The following is a 12231-nucleotide window of genomic DNA, read 5'->3' as shown; positions in this document are numbered from 1 at the left end:
AATTCCCGTTACAAACTTCTAGGACTTATACAGGGGAGTCAGTACATAATATTCTGAATCGAAACTCATTTCCGGAAACGTACCACTCTACGATGGTTTCAATTTAGAAGTGTAACACGTCCACGTCTGCTGAGGGAAAGAGAAGATTCTCAGAGCTGCTTCTCCTGGTATGCAATAGCTTAGTCCTGATGACGTTTACTACTCAGACGGTCGCCTGGTGTCACATAACTTCTGCTTGCGCGTCTCCAATTCAGTAAACATAAACACGTAATGTTCCATCATCTTTCGGGCGTGCACTCGGGACAGCGACAATTCTTCTTGCGATATTTCGGCTAGAAACCTCCCAGCCATCTTCAAGGCGAGTCATAGACTGAGTTTGTAGCGGTTTTTTTTTTCTTTATTGTGATTTCATTCCCCTGGCCCATATGGGCAGGGGAGGGCTGTCAGCGGCACAATCCGCTGCTCTTCAGCCGAGAGACACGACAACTAAAACAAGAATAAAATGATACATACATAAGGAGATAAAAAAGGGGAACATAAAACAGAGTAAGGGGAGAAAATGGAGGTAAAAAGACATGGACATGTAGACGTTCATGGGGGACAGTTAAAAAAAAGTCACCAGAAAGTTAAAAAACACAGTTGGCGATTCTTGAAACACAGAGAAGGCACTGAATGCGAATGCACAGGTTGAAAGTTGGCCACAGTATTAAAAACACTCCGAAACAACACACTTAAAACCCACTTGGAGCACACACGACGAAGAGTAAAACTACCAGGTGGGACCTGCCGAGGGAAAGGTCATACAGGATGGAAAAGGAGGGGAGAGCATGGGGCAGCCGAGGAAGTGGCGGGATGAAGAGAGGAGGGGCAACTGTGGGTTCACGAAGAGGCAGGAGACACGTGGGGTGGAGAGGAAAAGGGAAGACAGGGCAGGAGGGAGCACAGAGACACTGAAAGGAGGCACAAGAGATGGAGGGGGAGTAGGAGGGGAAAGCCGCTCAGGAGAAGGGAGGGGGAGGAGAGGGAGTCCTGAGGAGGAGGCAGGAAGAGGGGGTTAGAGTTGGTAGGAAGGGTAGATGTCAGGGCGAAGCTCATCATCCGGGAGGGGTAGAGGGTGGAGGGTGTGGAGATGGAGAGAGGGAGGGACACAACGGTAGTTCGTAGCGTTTGCGCGTGCCTATTTATACGGAGAGTCACTTGATAAAGGCTGCTGAGGATTGAAAGCGCATGCGTCAAAGATATCAAAGTCGCCACTACTGCGCTAGCCATAGATAATATGTATATAGCAAAGATAAACATATAAGCGCAGAGTGCAAACAAAATAGTGCTGCTGCGAATCCACCGTGCTTGTAAATAAATAATTAATCTTTAAAAGTGGTAACATCTGTCGGAAGTGAAGAATCACATAAACACGTAATGTTTAAATGTTAATGCAAAAAAATGCTTGGGTGATAAATGACGTTTCGCTACGTTTCCTTTCGAATTTTTACCCTGACATGGGTCCCTATCCAAAATATTATGAACTCACTCCCCTCTAGATGTCTGTAACGAGTGGAACAGATAGTAAGCGTACCAGTTCTCACATCACTTCGATATGGGCTGGCCCTACTTCCAGACCATCACCCTTACGATTCTGCGTAAAAGTGCGGTTTTTTTTTTTTTTTTTTTTTTTTTTTTTGTTAGCGCAAAGGAGAGCCTTGTTTTTCTTTTTGCAAATTACTCCCAGGACGACATTTAACATGCTTCAGGGGCGAGTTGTGAAATACCGTTTCATTGTGTGAGTGAAATACTTTGCCTTTAAGGTCAAAAGCTATATACTTGGCCAGAGACTTTACGAACGATCCAAGATTACTGAAACGACGAAAATCTAAAAATAAGAGAATACGTTTATTTCAATTATTCTCGCCGTATTCAGGCGCTCGTCTAGCTGTTTTAACGTAAGTGTACGTGTTTCATGTAGTCTCCTTCAGGTTCAAGTAGAGTATATTGTTATAGCGGTGTATGTGTGACTTATTTAGTAGTGCTGGACCTGCTGACCCATATGCTGATAACAATTATGACTTGCTTTGGACGCTGTGGGGTTCTTTAGTGGATACAGGAAGGCGGAACAGATGCTGTTCACGAACAGAGAATTCAGATATTGGTTTATTCTACATGTAATTGAGCCGCGCGCGGCTTATGTTCGAGCCGTTATTGCTAGTCTCCTTCTGGTTCAAGTAGAGTATATTGTTATAGCGGTGTATGTGTGACTTATTTAGTAGTGCTGGACCTGCTGACTCATATGCTGATAACAATTATGACTTGCTTTGGACGCTGTGGGGTTCTTTAGTGGATACAGGAAGGCGGAACAGATGCTGTTCACGAACAGAGAATTCAGATATTGGTTTATTCTACATGTAATTGAGCCACGCGCGGCTTATATTCGTGCCGTTATTGCTTGACATCTTGTCTTGGTGGTACTCCCATCTAGTTTCTTATTCGATTTACTGGCGTCACTAAGTTGTTGGCTTGCCTGCCCGTGAGTGGCAGCAGCAGCGCTTATCGATAAGAGCACTGTCGTATTATCTTTGGAGTGACCGTGAGTATTTCCGGGTGGTGGTGGTGTGTGGTAGTCAGTCGGTTGGGACGGAGCTGCGAGGAAGTCTCCGCGGCGGGCCAGGACCGCTTTTGGATAATGAGGCACTAGCTGCGAGAGAGTTCGTTGGGCACCGAACCTGGACTAGAGTTGAGTGATCAATTAACCTATTGTGACATCTCTTCATTTATTTGCGGGTTGTTGCTCCCTGGGCCATTCGGGCTAGCAGCAACGTATGATGTGTTGGAGTCAGCGAAATCTAGCAGCCATCTTCCTATATCGTGATTAATTATTAAATTGACTGTTACTTTCCAATGAAGTGCACCAGCGGTATTTTCTGCCCTGTGACCGTTAACGCCCCAGTTACCTACCCTGGTCGTTAGCGTAGTTTTCCGGCAGTGTGCCTTTCGTCGTCGTGTTGATGGTGTCTGGCACGGCGTGTAGTTCGACAGCCTTTTAAGTTGCTTGGTTCATATTTTGCTTAGAGTGGTTATTGTTCCCTTGGCTGTTTTTAGACGCCAGTTCCTGAAGACGCGGTGCTCTTCGTATCCTCGTCCTTGGCCGATATTTTCCATCACTGTGAAATTGGTCAGACTGAAGGGAATTGGTTAAATTGTTGGTTGGTCCTCGGGCCATCCCTAGTTTGAGTTACCATCCGATTATTTAACTTCAACTATTGGCTGCCTGTCTCAACTCCCCTTACTTTTGAGCTACCTTCTCAGGGCGACTGTTAGAACACTTCTGAGCACCACTTGTTCGGTTTGTTTAGATTGTGATTTTCATTTTAGTTTGAAGTATTGTGCAATGCCTTCGGCTGTGTATTAATTCAGTTCTTTTTAAATTTTACATAGAGGCCTTCAGCCGTGTTAAATTAAAATTTCGAAGATTAATTTTATTTTAAAAAAGAAAAAAAATTCATTAAAATTGGTTCTATCTGAAATGGTTTGCAATCCAGGCCCTATGCCGTTAGTTGGTCAATGTGTTATGTTTGGCCTTCAGCCGAGGATTTACGTGAACCCCTTTAAATACGGCCTTCAGCCGTGTGTCTTCTTTAAAGGAAAATTTTTTATAAGAAGCAAGGAGTTTATTTTAAATTATTTGTCTGACATGTTGTTGGGGCCTTCAGCCGTTGTTTCAAATTTGTTTGTGGCCTCCAACCGTGTAGTAGGTTAATATTTCTTTAATTAGGCTTCCGGCTGTTCTGTTGTAAGTTTAAAAAGAAATTTCTTGGTTGGAAAAATTGTTTAATAATGTGTTTTAATTATAGTTGTCCTTCAGACGTGCAGTGTAGGCCTTCAGCCGCTAATTGTATTCAATTGCTTATTTAAAAAAAAGAAAAAAGTACCTTCTTTTTTAATTGCTTTTGATTTCTAAGCCAGGCCTTCAGACGTTCTTGTTTTTGTTGTGGTTTTGGGTCTTCAGCCCAGAAAGCATCTCAAGTTCTTTAACTAGGCCTTCTGCCATATTGTTTAGTTGTGTAAATGAGTGGTTCTTAGAAAAATAAAGTTGTGAGTTTGACTGTGCAACTGACAGTAACTGTATATGACCCCATCCACAATCATAACCTTATCCTGTGCGCTCTCTGAGTAACTACCAACCTGGTTTCAGTAATATCAAATAGTAAAAATAATACATAACTTTGTTGCTGCAGCGGCAGCGTCAGTTGCTAACAGTAGATTTGAAGTTAAAATATATACACAACAAAAGTATTTTAAATCTGTCACTCTTCAATATATTGTCTATTCAGAAGATGTCGAGCAATGGTTACTACGAAACTCTGTAAATTTTATTCCACTGGCAGACACACAAAACGATTTCAGTACATAAATAAACTCCTGGAAATTGAAATAAGAACACCGTGAATTCATTGTCCCAGGAAGGGGAAACTTTATTGACACATTCCTGGGGTCAGATACATCACATGATCACACTGACAGAACCACAGGCACATAGACACAGGCAACAGAGCATGCACAATGTCGGCACTAGTACAGTGCATATCTACCCTTCGCAGCAATGCAGGCTGCTATTCTCCCATGGAGACGATCGTAGAGATGCTGGATGTAGTCCTGTGGAACGGCTTGCCATGCCATTTCCACCTGGCGCCTCAGTTGGACCAGCGTTCGTGCTGGACGTGCACACCGCGTGAGACGACGCTTCATCCAATGGGGGACAGATCCGGAGATCTTGCTGGCCAGGGTAGTTGACTTACACCTTCTAGAGCACGTTGGGTGGCACGGGATACATGCGGACGTGCATTGTCCTGTTGGAACAGCAAGTTCCCTTGCTGGTCTAGGAATGGTAGAACGATGGGTTCGATGACGGTTTGGATGTACCGTGCACTATTCAGTGTCCCCTCGACGATCACCAGTGGTGTACGGCCAGTGTAGGAGATCGCTCCCCACACCATGATGCCGGGTGTTGGTCCTGTGTGCCTCGGTCGTATGCAGTCCTGATTGTGGCGCTCACCTGCACGGTGCCAAACACGCATACGACCATCATTGGCACCAAGGCAGAAGCGACTCTCATCGCTGAAGACGACACGTCTCCATTCGTCCCTCCATTCACGCCTGTCGCGACACCACTGGAGGCGGGCTGCACGATGTTGGGGCGTGAGCGGAAGACGGCCTAACGGTGTGCGGGACCGTAGCCCAGCTTCATGGAGACGGTTGCGAATGGTCCTCGCCGATACCCCAGGAGCAACAGTGTCCCTAATTTGCTGGGAAGTGGCGGTGCGGTCCCCTACGGCACTGCGTAGGATCCTACGGTCTTGGCGTGCATCCGTGCGTCGCTGCGGTCCGGTCCCAGGTCGACGGGCACGTGCACCTTCCGCCGACCACTGGCGACGCCCTCGCTCAAAGTCCGTCAACTGCACATACGGTTCACGTCCACGCTGTCGCGGCATGCTACCAGTGTTAAAGACTGCGATGGAGCTCCGTATGCCACGGCAAACTGGCTGACACTGACGGCGGCGGTGCACAAATGCTGCGCAGCTAGCGCCATTCGACGGCCAACACCGCGGTTCCTGGTGTGTCCGCTGTACCGTGCGTGTGATCATTGCTTGTACAGCCCTCTCGCAGTGTCCGGAGCAAGTATGGTGGGTCTGACACACCGGTGTCAATGTGTTCTTTTTTCCATTTCCAGGAGTGTATTTGAACTTGAGTACACCTCCCACTGAAGCTCCGGAGAGGAGATGCTTGTATCTCATTGGCAGCGGCGTAATCGTTCGTGGCGGCGCCCTCGTGCCGCGGTGGCTTCTGTATGTAACGCGGCGGCGTGATTGGTTCAAAAATGGCTCTGAGCACTATGGGTCTTAACTGCTGAGGCCATCAGTCCCCTAAAACTAAGAACTACTTCAACCTAACTAACCTGAGGACATGACACACATCCATGCCCGAGGCAGGATTCGAACCAGGATTCCAGACTGAAGCGCCTAGAAGCTCTCGGCCATACCGGCCGGCCATAGTAAGTACCAAGCTGTTGTAGCCCGTGTGTAAGCATTATCTCTACATCTTCAAACCGATTGCCCTGGGCAGCAAGACCAAGGTAATCAGCATATATTAAATTTTTGCGTCCTTGAGGCTGAGGTTGATCGTTAGTGTGTCCATTAAATAGAATAAGTGACAGTAGTCGTTAGTCAGGTTGTGGATTCTGTGAAGTAACACACTGTGGTTTACGGTGTCAAAGGCCGCCGAAAGGTCAACAAAAGCTACACCTGTTATCTTTCTGTGTTCAAAGCCATCTTCTATGAACTGAGAAAAGTTAGGGATTTGTGAGGTGCAACTCTTGCCTGGTCTAAAGCCAGCTTGCTACGAGCTAAGAAGTGGATCAACTACCGCAGTTAAGCGGTGGAGAATCATTCTCTCTAGGATCTTATAGAGATGGCAATGGAGAGATATTGGCCTGTAGTTCTTCGTACCCGTTGGTGACTTTCCAGCTTGCTGCGAACTAAGAAGTGGATCAACTACCGCAGTTAAGCGGTGGAGAATCATTCTCTCTAGGCTCTTATACAGATGGCAATGGAGAGATATTGGCCTGTAGTTCTTCGTATCCGTTGGTGACTTTCCAGCTTGCTGCGAGCTAAGAAGTGGATCAACTACCGCAGTTAAGCGGTGGAGAATCATCCTCTCTAGGATCTTATAGAGATGGCAATGGAGAGATATTGGCCTGTAGTTCTTCGTATCCGTTGCTGACTTTCCAGCTTGCTGCGAGCTAAGAAGTGGATCAACTACCGCAGTTAAGCGGTGGAGAATCATTCTCTCTAGGATCTTATAGAGATGGCAATGGAGAGATATTGGCCTGTAGTTCTTCGTATCCGTTGGTGAGTTTCCAGCTTGCTGCGAGCTAAGAAGTGGATCAACTACCGCAGTTAAGCGGTGGAGAATCATCCTCTCTAGGATCTTATAGAGATGGCAATGGAGAGATATTGGCCTGTAGTTCTTCGTATCCGTTGGTGACTTTCCAGCTTGCTGCGAGCTAAGAAGTGGATCAACTACCGCAGTTAAGCGGTGGAGAATCATTCTCTCTAGGATCTTATAGAGATGGCAATGGAGAGATATTGGCCTGTAGTTCTTCGTATCCGTTGGTGACTTTCCAGCTTGCTGCGAGCTAAGAAGTGGATCAACTACCGCAGTTAAGCGGTGGAGAATCATTCTCTCTAGGATCTTATAGAGATGGCAATGGAGAGATATTGGCCTGTAGTTCTTCGTATCCGTTGGTGACTTTCCAGCTTGCTGCGAGCTAAGAAGTGGATCAACTACCGCAGTTAAGCGGTGGAGAATCATTCTCTCTAGGATCTTATAGAGATGGCAATGGAGAGATATTGGCCTGTAGTTCTTCGTATCCGTTGGTGACTTTCCAGCTTGCTGCGAGCTAAGAAGTGGATCAACTACCGCAGTTAAGCGGTGGAGAATCATTCTCTCTAGGATCTTATAGAGATGGCAATGGAGAGATATTGGCCCGTAGTTCTTCGTATCCGTTGGTGACTTTCAGGCTTGCTGCGAGCTAAGAAGTGGATCAACTACCGCAGTTAAGCGGTGGAGAATCATTCTCTCTAGGATCTTATAGAGATGGCAATGGAGAGATATTGGCCTGTAGTTCTTCGTATCCGTTGGTGACTTTCCAGCTTGCTGCGAGCTAAGAAGTGGATCAACTACCGCAGTTAAGCGGTGGAGAATCATTCTCTCTAGGATCTTTTAGAGATGGCAATGGAGAGATATTGGCCTGTAGTTCTTCGTATCCGTTGGTGACTTTCCAGCTTGCTGCGAGCTAAGAAGTGGATCAACTACCGCAGTTAAGCGGTGGAGAATCATCCTCTCTAGGATCTTATAGAGATGGCAATGGAGAGATATTGGCCTGTAGTTCTTCGTATCCGTTGGTGACTTTCCAGCTTGCTGCGAGCTAAGAAGTGGATCAACTACCGCAGTTAAGCGGTGGAGAATCATTCTCTCTAGGATCTTATAGAGATGGTTGGTTTGGGGAAGGAGACCAGACAGCGAGGTCATCGGTCTCATCGGATTAGGGAAGGATGGGGAAGGAAGTCGGCCGTGCCCTTTGAGAGGAACCATCCCGGCATTTGCCTGGAGCGATTTAGGGAAATCACGGAAAACCTAAATCAGGATGGCCAGACGCGGGATTGAACCGTCGTCCTCCCGAATGCGAGTCCAGTGTCTAACCACTGCGCCACCTCGCTCGGTATAGAGATGGCAATGGAGAGATATTGGCCTGTAGTTCTTCGTATCCGTTGGTGACTTTCCAGCTTGCTGCGAGCTAAGAAGTGGATCAACTTCCGCAGTTAAGCGGTGGAGAATCATTCTCTCTAGGATCTTATAGAGATGGCAATAGAGAGATATTGGCCTGTAGTTCTTCGTATCCGTTGGTGACTTTCCAGCTTGCTGCGAGCTAAGAAGTGGATCAACTACCGCAGTTAAGCGGTGGAGAATCATCCTCTCTAGGATCTTATGGAGATGGCAATGGAGAGATATTGGCCTGTAGTTCTTCGTATCCGTTGGTGACTTTCCAGCTTGCTGCGAGCTAAGAAGTGGATCAACTACCGCAGTTAAGCGGTGGAGAATCATTCTCTCTAGGATCTTATAGAGATGGCAATGGAGAGATATTGGCCTGTAGTTCTTCGTATCCGTTGGTGACTTTCCAGCTTGCTGCGAGCTAAGAAGTGGATCAACTACCGCAGTTAAGCGGTGGAGAATCATTCTCTCTAGGATCTTATAGAGATGGCAATGGAGAGATATTGGCCTGTAGTTCTTCGTATCCGTTGGTGACTTTCCAGCTTGCTGCGAGCTAAGAAGTGGATCAACTACCGCAGTTAAGCGGTGGAGAATCATCCTCTCTAGGATCTTATGGAGATGGCAATGGAGAGATATTGGCCTGTAGTTCTTCGTATCCGTTGGTGACTTTCCAGCTTGCTGCGAATTAAAAAGTGGATCAACTACCGCAGTTAAGCGGTGGAGAATCATTCTCTCTAGGATCTTATAGAGATGGCAATGGAGAGATATTGGCCTGTAGTTCTTCATATCCGTTGGTGACTTTCCAGCTTGCTGCGAGCTAAGAAGTGGATCAACTACCGCAGTTAAGCGGTGGAGAATCATTCTCTCTAGGATCTTATAGAGATGGCAATGGAGAGATATTGGCCTGTAGTTCTTCGTATCCGTTGGTGACTTTCCAGCTTGCTGCGAGCTAAGAAGTGGATCAACTACCGCAGTTAAGCGGTGGAGAATCATTCTCTCTAGGATCTTATAGAGATGGCAATGGAGAGATATTGGCCTGTAGTTCTTCGTATCCGTTGGTGACTTTCCAGCTTGCTGCGAGCTAAGAAGTGGATCAACTACCGCAGTTAATCGGTGGAGAATCATTCTCTCTAGGATCTTATAGAGATGGTAATGAAGAGATATTGGCCTGTAGTTCTTCGTATCCGTTGGTGACTTTCCAGCTTGCTGCGAGCTAAGAAGTGGATCAACTACCGCAGTTAAGCGGTGGAGAATCATTCTCTCTAGGATCTTATAGAGATGGCAATGGAGAGATATTGGCCTGTAGTTCTTCGTATCCGTTGGTGACTTTCCAGCTTGCTGCGAGCTAAGAAGTGGATCAACTACCGCAGTTAAGCGGTGGAGAATCATTCTCTCTAGGATCTTATAGAGATGGCAATGGAGAGATATTGGCCTGTAGTTCTTCGTATCCGTTGGTGACTTTCCAGGTTTTAGTATCGCAATCACGCGTGCCTTGTACCATAGTTTCTGGACCTTGAAAAAAGCCAGACACTGGTTATACAGGTTTAAGAGCAGTCTTTGGTTGCGGTGGCTAAATGATTAATTTGCTCTACACAAATTTCGTCTAATCCTGCTGCCTTGCCATTTTTGCATTTGTGAATGGCTTCTTCTAATTCACCTGGGTTGAATGCTCTAGTCAGGTTATTATTCTGAGATTGTTCCTTAAACTCTAATTCGAAGTCCGATTTTCTGATAGGGTATCTTGGTTTACCATTCTCAAGAATCTGACTTGGAGTGATGTTAGCGTGATTGGCCTGTTTGGTTGGATCGTTATTTAGTTTTCTCAGCAGTTTCCAGGCCTTCTGGCTACTAATTTAAAGATCTGTTTCCTCCATAAGTTTAATCCATCTTTCTCTTTTGTTTTCTGCTATGGAAGACGTTACTTCTTGACCAGCCAAGATCATTTGCTCATTGAATGGATCTTGTTCAAACAACGACAGGTATTTATTCATTAGGGCTGCCGACCGTGTTGTTAACCCGTAGATGTGATGTGTTCTGCAGCCCCGTGGCATAGATGGCCGTGATACCTTCTTCACTCCATTTTTTACGTTGCTTACAGCTTTGTATGTCAACTTCATGATGGTGTGCCAATAATTCCGTTAATGGTTATAGTTATTGCGATATTTGCATGTAAGTAATACACTGCGCGAAATTCTGAAAAGTTTGCAATGAAAAACTGAGGTCGCTGTTGTTTTGTAATGGTGTACACTACATAATATGTTGTTGCATGTGAAACGTAGCTTACATATTCAATTCTCCTTTAGAATTGGGTAGAGGTCTTTATCTATCACGCATCTAAAGAAAATTGATCTCAGGTAGCACGCTCAACTGCGATCGCGCGCGCCAGCGATGAAGCCAGAGTGAAATATACGCAAAAGTTTTAGATATCGAAATAAGATTTTGGAAAACAGTAGTATGCAATTAGGACAGTATTTTTCCAAACGATTATTATGCAAAACTTTATTATCTTCTGTGATGTTCCACTAACTTCAGACTGTTTCGATGAAAGGGTGTAATTTTTAAGGGCCATCGATAACTAGTGGAACAAGAAATGCTATGGGTTGTGGAACAACATAAGTGAAGTCTTCACACGTTTATTTTAATACTTTACTTTTTCTCAGTTCTTCACTTAATAAACTTAATAAACTTAATAAACCACTTTTTCTCACTTCTTCACTTAATAATCTTAATAAACCAGTGATTCAGAATTCTCTCGCAGTTACTTCTCCACATCATATTGACAGGGTGATGCGGCGTTAACTCCGCTGTGTTCTGCCAAATGAAGCAAGTTTTAACATGGCAACGAGAAAAACGTGTAGATTTTACTCAAAGTTCGCCGCTCATGACCTTTCTCCGAACGTTACAAATGGTCAACAAGCCAGACGAAAATGAAGCACTGCTTTTGTTCCATTTTCAGCGGAATTCTTATTAGATACTGAACAAAGCAGAGGTGACAAATCTTTCCAAACGGTCAAAATTAAAGTGTGGGCGTGGAGAGACTCCACTTATTACTTACAAAAAATGTCTGCGTAGGCCTCAGCTTAGCATTGCACTTCACCTCCAGTGATCGGCATTTCCGCTACAGCATCTGCCCGTACCTCCCACCACTGCCGCTCTCCCCACGTGTACACTACTGGCCATTAAAATTGCTACACCAAGAAGAAATGCATATAATAAACGGCTATTCATTGGACAAATATATTATACTAGAACTGACATGTGATTACATTTTCACGCAATTTGGGTGCATAGATCCTGAGAAATCAGTACCCAGAGCAACCAGCTCTGGCCGTAATAACGGCCTTGATACGCCTGGGCATTGAGTCAAACAGAGCTTGGATGGCGTGTACAGGTACAGCTATCCATGCAGCTTCAACACAATACCACAGTTCATCAAGAGTAGTGACTGGCGTATTGTGACGAGCCAGTTGCTCGGCCACCACTGGCCAGACGTTTTCAGTTGGTGAGAGGTCTGGAGAATGTGCTGGCCAGGGCAGCAGTCGAACATTTTCTGTACCCAGAAAGGCCCGTACAGGATCTGCAACATGCAGTCGTGCATTATCCTGCTGAAATGTAGGGTTTCGCAGGGATCGAATGCAGGGTAGAGCCACGGGTCGTAACGCATCTGAAATGTAACGTCCACTGTTCAAAGTGCCGTCAATGCGAACGAGAGGTGACAGAGACGTGTAACCAATGGCACCCCATACCATCACGCCGGGTGATACGCCAGTATGGCGATGAGGAATACAGGCTTCCAATGTGCTTTCACCGCGACGTCGCCAAACACGGATGCGACCATCATGATGCTGTAAACAGCACCTGGATTCATCGGAAAAAATGAGGTTTTGCCATTCGTGCACCCAGATTCGTCGT

The sequence above is a fragment of the Schistocerca nitens genome, chromosome 7 (genome assembly GCF_023898315.1).
Source record: "Schistocerca nitens isolate TAMUIC-IGC-003100 chromosome 7, iqSchNite1.1, whole genome shotgun sequence".
In the NCBI taxonomy this organism is placed as follows: domain Eukaryota; kingdom Metazoa; phylum Arthropoda; class Insecta; order Orthoptera; family Acrididae; genus Schistocerca; species Schistocerca nitens.
This window is presented reverse-complemented; position numbering follows the sequence as displayed.